The sequence below is a fragment of the Belonocnema kinseyi genome, chromosome 9, assembly GCF_010883055.1.
Source record: "Belonocnema kinseyi isolate 2016_QV_RU_SX_M_011 chromosome 9, B_treatae_v1, whole genome shotgun sequence".
NCBI classification, from domain to species: Eukaryota; Metazoa; Arthropoda; class Insecta; order Hymenoptera; family Cynipidae; genus Belonocnema; species Belonocnema kinseyi.
This window is the reverse complement of record NC_046665.1, coordinates 68226027-68236659: the sequence shown is the minus strand read 5'-3', so window position 1 is coordinate 68236659 and position 10633 is coordinate 68226027.

The following is a 10633-nucleotide window of genomic DNA, read 5'->3' as shown; positions in this document are numbered from 1 at the left end:
ACTCGGGATACTTATAAGATACTACCATGATTTTTTCAGATTTTTTGGTCCAAAAATAAATTAGGCCAAAAACCGGCCTTACCGACCCTCCCCCTTTGAAGTGGAGTGTGTTTCAGTATTTCTTTTCGCATTTCTCCCTAGAAAAATGTAGAATAATTTGCGAAACATTTTTCTTTTGAGAGAACAAAAGTAAAATTTGTTTATAAATAATTAGTAATTTTTTAACAAATTCAATGCTTTCATATTAAGAAGGAACTTTTCTGAAAGGTACGAATATAAACAAAGATTTCAACGTAATAATAGTACAAATCCGTGGAGCCGTTAACGAGAAAAATGATGATCATGTTGAAACATTAAATTTCCATTATTAAAAACTTTTGAAGAAGAATTTTTTTTGCGACCAGAATACCTGGGGAAATCGTTTTGATCATAAAGGATTATTAAAAAACTAATTTTACAGCAAAAAAACGACTTTCAGTTTATGGTGGTCTACTAGGGATAATTTAATCTAATCTAAGAATTCAAATGCGACTGAAAAAAAACTGGTAAGCAGAAAATTTCAATCAATGCAGATCTGGACTATGCTAGACCAATACTTCAATGCTATATAAGTCCCTTTTTTGACTCTGCACACATTTTGTGTGCTAATGAAATGCATAACGACACCAAATTTAATTCGAGTTCTACTTTTATATTGTCATCATAATCAGCGGGTATTGATTTTGTGTGAAAACTGACTATCGTTTTAGGGACCAAAAAGAAAAGTCGAGTAATTTAATCAATTATTTTGGATAATCATTAAAAATGTTACCGCATGTTCCGAAATTGTTAAGACTATTTGAATAGATAAAAATTAATTTGCACTCAATAAATGAATCTAAAAATTGGTTCATAAAAATGAAAATTTTTTTTTTCTGAAAAACGATATTATACTGTATAATATAGACTAATAATATATTTACTAATTATATAGAGACTAGTAAAGACTAACAATACCAAAGTAAATTATAAAAGAAATTTCCAAAAACTGTTTTTCTTTTCCGGAACATCGCGAATCTTCACATTAAGTACCTGAAAATTCGTGCTCGTAAGGTCATTTTTCACCCAGAATAAAAAAATGTGACAAAAATATGAAATATCTTTTTTAGAATTTGGAACGGAATTGAGAGGATCGTTTCCATCTATAAAAAAAGTATCCTCACTCTTTTAATTTTTAAATAAACTATGATGTTGGGAGAAATGGCTGCTAATGGTTTTTTTTAAGTTTTCGATATTGAATGCAGGTATAAATAATTTTTAGTTCAAAACTGTAGAGGAAAATATTATTGTACAATTTTTCTTGACTCTGCCTAGTGTTACGGAATTTCCCATAAGACGAACCGGCCAAGTTCACGGAATTTTCTATAATATGACCTTTACACGAACTGTAAATTGGTCGTTTTGACGAAAATTTCGCAATTTTAAGATAATCCATCCATTCTTTTCAACCTATTAGAGAATGTGTAAAATTTTGTGTCTAGGTAGTTGAACATATCGACACCTTCGGTCAATATGACACTATTTGCTGACAGCGCCATATGTAAGACTGTTTCTGTATTAAAGTTTCATACATGTGCAGTGCTGTCAGCAAATAGACTCATAATGAACGGAGGTGTAGATGTAAAAAGCAATTACAGCAAAGATGTTTCTATGATGTAAGTACTGAAAAATAGGATACACAGGGTAATTTATACTAGTTTTAATAAATTACTTGAACTAATAAGCAATTCTGCCTGCAATCAATATCGAAAAGTACAAAAAATCATAAAAATAAATTTTCACAGTAGTTGTAACCTTCAAAAAGTAGAAACATTTTTTAATCTTATAAGAGAATCTGTAATATTTCGCATCAGGGTAGCTAATTATATAAAAAGCAACGATGCTGTCATAGCGACTCTTTTTTTCATAACATTCTTCTTAGTTATGGAACAAGTGAACTTCTTTGTCGTTTATAAGAGAAACAAGAACTTTAATAACACAAAACAATAAATCTCGGTGTTAATGTTTGATCACAATGATCAACAAGTGCTGAATTATTATTTTCTTTGCTCCAAAATTTCCTACTGAAGCCAGCCAGGTACTTGTACTTTTCGATCGAAATAAAATTACAGAAACCACTGAAGTTTCAAAAGTTTTTCAAAACATCTCAAAAGTAGTTCCCATCTGGAAGATTGGTATTCAAGAAGTAACGGATAAAAAGGCAGAAATTTTAGTATATTGCCTACTTTTAATGATTCTCAATCGACTACTTTGAACCTGGTCATTCATCCCTGATAAGAGTCGAGATTTGCATCAGTACAAGATGAAGGTGGGTTTGTTTCCTTCTCCACCTTTTCCTACTGCATCTGGACCCGATGTCATCATGACAGAAAGTTTGTCAAAAGCAATGAATTTCCGGATATCATGGTATACTCCAAGGATAAGAGGCTGGGGAATTCCTAGCTACATACAAAAAGAAAATACAGGCCTACATGGTCTTCAATCGAAAACAATTCACTCCAGTTCAAAAGGCAAGATCCCAGACGAGTAACAGAACTCTTTACATCACCGGTACTGATACTAATCAAGCATGTTTCGTAGAAGTGTTACCGAATTTTCCTGAGAAGTCGTATTTGCTGACCATGGAATGGAAATTATACACACTGTTCTTCCTGCTCCTTTTCTTGCTGATCAATTGGATTATATCCAAATGCTTTCACTTCGTATAGGCAGGCATTAGCAGTTTGACGTTTTATTTCAAATGTTTCTTGAATTTTGACTACCTCATGAACCTCGAAAATTAGCTGAAAGAATATTATTTGGATCTATCTTACTAACTTCTCTACTGCACTCTTCATTTTTACACGGTTCTGACAAGTATCCGATTCCAAAAGAGAATGCAAATCGACTTTAAATCACTGGATGACGTTCTCTCGTCAAGTCTTAGAACAGTGATCAGTACTAGAGTCCAGAATCATTTGCTTGCTTCGTCCGAAGGGAAACTTCATGTTTTACTGAATAAATCCAATAAACTGGACATATCCATTGGAGATTGCTTAAGTCGTTTGATGTAGTCGAAAAATATATCTTGTATAGTACGAGAGGATACTGCACGATGGATGATTAAAAATGAAAGGGACAGTGGCGGACGACAAAGGATGAAAATTGTTCCTGAATATGTATTTTTGAGTGTCCGTGCTATTTTTGCAGAACCAGCATTTCCATATTTAAGTTGATTAAACAAAGTAATATCAAAATTAAAAGAAAGTGGATTGATAGAGAAAGGCAGCGTACAATGAAATTATCTGGAGAACAATTTGGGTGTAAAGATGAGAGTTATGGCACGAGGGGAGAGGGATCAGGTCAGATAGCAATCCTATTGATGTCTTCCTGGTTTTTGGATATTTTGGCTCAATGATAGCTTTCTGTTGTGAAGCTGGCCTGGGATTAATTAAGAAGCAATAAAAGTCGCATACATAATTGTTAATGCAGTTGTTATCCTCAGAAAACAGTGTATAAATTGTACTATTTTTTGGGGCCTCTATTAAAAAGTAGAAATTCGAGCCTAATTTTTCTTGTTCAAGTTCTGGAATTGACAGTTAACTTGCATTTTAAATGGTTTTAAAATCTATTTCTCTATGTCAAATATAAATTCAGTAACATTATATTATTAGTATAATTATAATTTTAATTGGTAATACAAGTAGTTGTAATAATAATCATTTTTAATAAAATAGAGATTACTAGTAATTTAGTTAAGTCAGAATGTCACTGTTTTAAAAACTTGTACAGTCGCCTAAATAATGAAAAAATAAAAGTAAATGACAGTAATAGACTACTCATATTGGAAAAGGATTGTTATCTATCTGTTAATTAACCTAAATAAATTTATAATGCAAAATATTAAAAAACATTCATTTAACTTTTTCAAGATTTGTATGGTTTTGCAAAGGATCCCGTACAGAATGCATGGGAAAATGTCTTTCGGTAGATTTGGTTATAACTTGGTAATTTTGTAGGATATAAGGGCCTAACGAAATATCCATAAAATGAAAAAAGGACAGTTTAAACGCTATACGGCGCCAAGCCGTAAAATTAGAGCATAAGATATATCCGTATAGCATCAGTATCACGCAGTAAAATGTTGTAAACATTACGTCCGTCTCACGCAACACGCTTTTTCTAACGGCCGAGTGCTAAGCGCTAAATATTTCTAGTCAACTGCAACACTCACTGTTTCGGGACTGCAACGGTGATAAAAGAAGCTTAGTGTCAAGTGCGGTAATGCCAATCATATGAATCGTCTGCTTTTCGCAACGTTCGAACGGGAAACGCTAAATATTATGAATCAACTGGAACAATCACAGTTTGAGGACCGCATCGGTTCTAAAAAAAGTTCTTAATCATATGAAATTATCTCAATCATATATATCGATCTTTTCTCGCAACGGTCGAACGCTAAGCTCTCAATATTAAGAATTATCTATACGACACTCACTGTTTCCGGGCAGCAATAGTTTCGAAATAAGGTCATAATCATGTGCGATTGTGTTAATTATATATATCGTCATATTCTCGCAATTGCAGATGGTGAAGCGCGTAGGGTATTATCATTAATGATATGATTACTGCTTTGAGTGGAGAAAGGGTGCAAAGTGAGCTCTTTGGAGGTAATGCTAATTATATAAATCCCCCGCTTCTTCCAACTTACGAACGCAAAGCATTCAATATCTGGAATTTAGTGCAACACTTATAGTTTTAGGGCAGCAATGCTTCTAAAATAAGATCATTATCAAGTGCGTTTGTGCCAATCATATATACCGTCCAATTCTCGCAGCAGCTGCACTTGACTTTGACCTTATTTTATCATCGATGGTGCCTTGAAGCAGTTAGTGGTGCAGTTAATTCGAAATATTGAGCACTTCACGTTCGAACATTGTGAGAAGTGGACGATATATATAATTCGTACAATTTAATTTGATACTGACCATATTTGATAACCTTTCCTGCCCTGAAACAATGAGTGTTGCCGTTATTTTCAAAATTTAAGCGCTTTGCGCCTGAACGTTGCGAGAAGCGGGCGATTCATATGATTGAAATTATCGCACTTTATACTGACCTTATTCAAGCACTTTTGCTACCCTCAAACTGCGAACGTTGCAGTTTAGTCTAAATATTGAGCGCTTAGCGTTCGGCCTTTGCGAGAAGAAGACGATTCTTATGATTGGAATTACCGCACTTGATACCGACCTCATTTAATCACCGTTTCTGTCCCGAAATAGTGAGTGTTGCAGTTGATTGAACATATTAAGCGCTTTGCGTTTGGCCGTTACGAAAAGCGTGTTATCGAAGTCCACCGAAAGAAATTTTCCCATGAATTCTGTGCGAGGTCCTTTGTGAAAAACTTAAATTTAACCATTTCCTTTTATATCTGGAAAAATCCAGTATAAGTCATACGTATATACCACACTAGAGCGAATTGGGATTTCGCATTTTCCTGTGATCATTCGTGCATAACTGAAGGAAATATAATTCACAAGATATATTTTTCAGTGTAAAAGTTATTGATAAATGCAATGGTAATACAAATAAATGTTAAAACAATTTTTAAATAGCAAAAAAAGACAAAAATGAGAAGAACTAATCTGGAATGTAATTTTTCAGTAATTATCAAAAATGAATTTTTTTTTTTTGAAATTGTTGATCGAAGTACATATTTTTAGGAAAAAATACTAAGTACACAACAAATAAAATCAATCAGTACTTAATCTAGAATGGGAGACACATTGAAAAATCTTATAATTGATAAATAATAATATTTTTATTATTTAAACACGAATAATATCGAGATATTATTATGAAATGAGGATACAAAGTTAAAAGTAGAAGTTATTCGAGACTTTATTCTATAAAAATAGTGCACGCAGTGCATACTGAATCACGCTTTTCGTCACACATACGCTTTTTATGAACAATAATATTACTCGTCATTTAATATTAGAAAGGCCGGAAAAATCGCATACCTAGAAGGCCCGAGGGACGAAATTGGACCCTAGCCACATTTTGACAGTTTTAAGCAATTTCGCACAAATACTAAGTATCCCATCATCAGAAAAGTCATGGGTGCCCCCAAAAAAAGTGTTAAGGGAACAGCAGCGTTTTCAATGCCAAAAAGGTCCAAAATGGACCCTTTGTCCCTTCTAGTGATGAAAATTCATAATATTGAAATATTGTTATTAAATGATAATACAAAGTTAATAGTAAAAGTGATTATAAACATGGTTAGTTCAGTGAAACCTTTCAATAGCCCTCTCTTCTATAGCCCTTACCAGAATTGACGCCGCGTCGCAGGTTGGTATAACAGGAGTCGCGCGGGGTGCGTGGGGTCAGCGGTTCTCACTCAAACATGCACTCAGGCCACCGCCAGCCTCAAAATCGGCGCTATAGAAGAGTTTCACTGTATTTGTAAGCTACATTGCAGTTGCTTCTCGATGAGCGCAATACCCATACTTCTTAATTTTAACACGCAAGTATAATTTTTGGTAAATTTATGTTAAAAATAAGAATTATCATATAAAATTACTCAGATCTAGAGAAAATGTAATTGAAAAAAACAATTATGAATTAAAATTAAATTATAATTAAAATTATAAATTAAAATAAAAAAATAAAAATTGAATTTATTCCTCAGCACTCACTTTGCAACCGTAAACTACCAAACTAGTACGAATTCGTACCAAGCGAGACTTTCAAACCAAAGCTGACAGAAAGTTAAGGGCGAATGACGCTGGGCCTGGCCTGACATGACTCAGTAACGAAAGGAGATATTTAACGTGGGGGGTTGACACCCTTCTATCTACTGGGTGACGAAAGACACTTGTTTGAATATTTTGTTGGTGCAAATTTGCATTAGTGTGGTAGTTGAGAGTTAAAAATAAAGAAGATAGAAAAAATCAAGACTTAGTATGAAAAATATATTTTTTTCTTACTGTACGAGTTAAAAAAAATTCAAGAAGCGAAACGTATATCTTGAAGAAGTTCTGCCAAAAGTTCCTTTCCATTTTCAATACTTTCCATCATGTTTCAAGTATTTTCAAAAATAGTTATGTTTAAAAAAAAATGTTGGTGCAAAGAATGAATTTTTTGTTGTAGAACTGTTGCATAGTAATAATTTTGCGTCGACATAAATACAAACACACGGTCCGGTTCGATTTTGATTCCTCTAGAATCGAACCGAAGGGCCTATGACAAAGCCACAAAAATAAATAGGCAAAAATAAATAGGCCTGTGACAAAGTTACAAAAATAAATAGGCAGTCGCGGACAATTTTCCAGGAGTAGTCCCGAAGGAATTAACTCCCAAGCGGAGGTGCGAAAACCGTGTCGAAAGCTGAATGGCACCTGGGTGAGGTGTCTAGAACGGTGACTCTGGGATACTGGGCGACCTCTCAGAGTACGCAGCCTTATCCTTGCATGCGGGGCTCTACAAGGATGGACGAACCCCTTTCCCTAGCTTCTCGTGGGAACAACAGTGACAACACCAAACATAGTTGTAGTAGGTGCGGTTCAAAATAACAGAACGCGCAGGGCTCCCGACAATGGGTGAGGCCAACATTGGCGACCACTCTAGAGCTGGGGGAGCCAATGAAAATGGATTCAATGCGATGGATCGGCGGAATCTCGGGACCTTTAGGTGACGGCTCTGTGGTGCGAGAAACACCCGGAGCTATCGCACTTTTCGCAGCGTCTGCGAAAACATGCCGAACTACTCCAAAAAAGGGGCTATGTAAGCGGAACGCCTACTCTACCAAGGTTTCTCCCAATCCTAAAGATCTGGCTGAAATGGATGACGAGCTTCGTGGACATTTTTCCGAAAAATCCGACCCTTGGCCGATGCGAACCGTGAAACAAAACCAACGGTTGATCATAAGACCAAAAGACGAATGCATTGACTTGCCATAAAGATAGGCTGGGCAAGACAGTACGCGTCCCGCATTCAGTGTGTGATTGACTACATCACACCTGGCAGGAATTTTACCGCTAAGATGGAGAAGTCAGAGAAAATCAACAGTTTTTCTCTGACCCATCTCGACTCTTCTAAGACCCTCTAGTTACTGTCGAACACCCACCTAAACCAGAAGAGGTCGCAGTATTTTGGAGAGAAGTCTACGAAGTTCAGCATGCACTGGAAGAAGACTCAGAAAATATAAATAGCTTCAAGGAGTTATGTGTTGCCCTCATAACACCTGATAAAGAAGTTAAAGAAAATCAACAGTTTCTCTCTGACCCTACTCGACTCTTCCAAGACCCTCCAGTTACTGTCGACCACCTGCCCAAACCAGAGGAGGTCGAAGTATTTTGGAGAGAAGTCTACGAAGTGCAGCATAGTGGAAGGGCGCACAATACTCCTGCCGAAAATAGGCAACTCAGTTGACCCGAAGAATTACAGGCCAATAACTTGTCTGAACACACTGTATAAGATATTCACAACTATCCTAAATGATAGGATTGTTCGGGCAATTGAACCTGTGTAGCAAGAAATGTATGAACAACGAGGCTCAAAGAAAGGCGTAGTGGGATGTCGCGAGAACCTGCTCATCGAAAGATGTGTCTGCAAAGATGCAGCATTCTATCAGCGTGACCTATCAATGGCCTGGATTGATTACCGGAAAGCTTTCGATTCGACCTTCCATAGACTTATCATCTGTCTTTTGGAAAGCTTAAAGGTTCATCCGCAAATCGCTAGGTGCATAGAGAGAATGGTGCCGCTTCGGAAAACCAGATTTACTATCTTATCCGAAAAAAAATCGTGTGACAACTAACAAGGTCACCTTTCAGAGAGGTATCTTTGAGGGTGACACCATGAGCCCACTCCTCTTTTGCCTTACATTATTGCCAATATCTCTAGCACTTCGCCATTCCGACGGGTACTTGTGCGGCAAACTGGCAAATCGAAAGTACATGGTCACTCATGTATTTTACATGGACGATCTTAAGATCTATGCTTAAACAAAGAGCAACTACATCCAGCTCTAGGGATAGTCGAACGATATACTAAGGAAATTGGAATAGAATTTGGATTAGACAAATGCGTCAAGGTTTATTTGAAGCGAGGAAAAGCTAATGGCATCCCTGAAGATCCTGAGCTCATTGATAGAAGCGCTATACGACACCTTTGCGCTGGAGAGACTTATACATACCCTGTGGGCGTGCCACAGAGCCGCATTCAGGATGTGACATCGGTAAATGATATTCTCCGAAGCAGATACAAACGTCTTATCCCGCAGATTTGGCCTTCCGAACTGCCGGCGAGGAACAAAGTATCTGCAACAACCATGCTTGTCGTCCCGGTAGAACTCTATTCATTTGAAGTACTTCCATGGACGAAGAACGAGCTCAGATCCCTTGATATCGGGACGAGTAAGGTTATGCACATGAAAAAAAGCATGCATCTTAAGTCTTCTGTTTCGCGACTGTACATCTCACGCTGTGAAGGTGGTCGCGGAATATTGAGTCTTGAATGTCTTTACAACAGAATTATTATGGGTACAGCACATAGAGTCGCAAATGGAAGAGACCCTTTTCTTAAAATGGTCAGGAATCACGAAGAAGTGGGCAAAGGAGTATTTCTGTACAAAGCAGCGGAGGAGGCTGCTGAAACACTCGATCTTAACTTTAGTATTAGGGGTGAGCAAAATGCAAATCTTATCTATCTCGAGCACTCACTCCTGAAAGCCGAGATTAAGAAATCACAAGAGAAAAACTTTTGTGAACAGCTCCTAGATAAAAGGATGCACGGTACCTTCCACAGAAATGCGGAGGATCAGTCAATGTCGTGTGAGCTAACTTTGCTTTTCTTAAATCGCCCGCATTGAAGTCTGGTACAGAGGGTTTCATTCTGGCATGTCAAGACGGTGTCATTTCCACCTTAACATACCGTCAAGGCCTACATCCAAAGGCACAATGCGGCATTAAGAGTGCTTTATTACCATCTCTGTCACTCTTACGGCATTAGCCTTAATATCGCTCCTCTAAATGCTTCTAGGGAAATCGAGTCAATTGCCGAGAATGGGAAGTGCCGCATATACTGGAACTTCATATTGTTGACAATTGTTTCTGTTGCACAGTCGAGGTCAGGCGTGGTTCGTTTTGACCTAGAGAAGTGAACCATGTTCGTTATCAAATTTTCGACACCAGCTGACAAAAACATCATAGCCAAGCAGAATGAAAAGAAAGAGAGGTATAGAGACCTTATAAGGGAGTTGCAACGATTGTACCCGGAATATTCTGTTAAACTAATCGTCCTTATCATTGGCGCTCTTGGAGGTGCCAAGATTTCACTCGTTAACACCCTGAAAAGCATCCCTGCGTGTCAACAATATGCTAAAACACTTGCGGGAAAAATGCAGTTTGCGGTAGTTCTTGGATCACTTCGTGTTCTCAGGGTGCGCGAAACTTTTGCCGGATCGTCGTATTGATTCCGTTACAGACTGTAACCACCTATCTCACGGTCGTGAGACGTGGTTGTGGCAGAAATTTTACCGCGATTTCGCTGGGAGCGGGTGCAATTTTTCAGATTAGCACTCGCTCCCGGCGAAATCCTTCGGTTGTCCTTC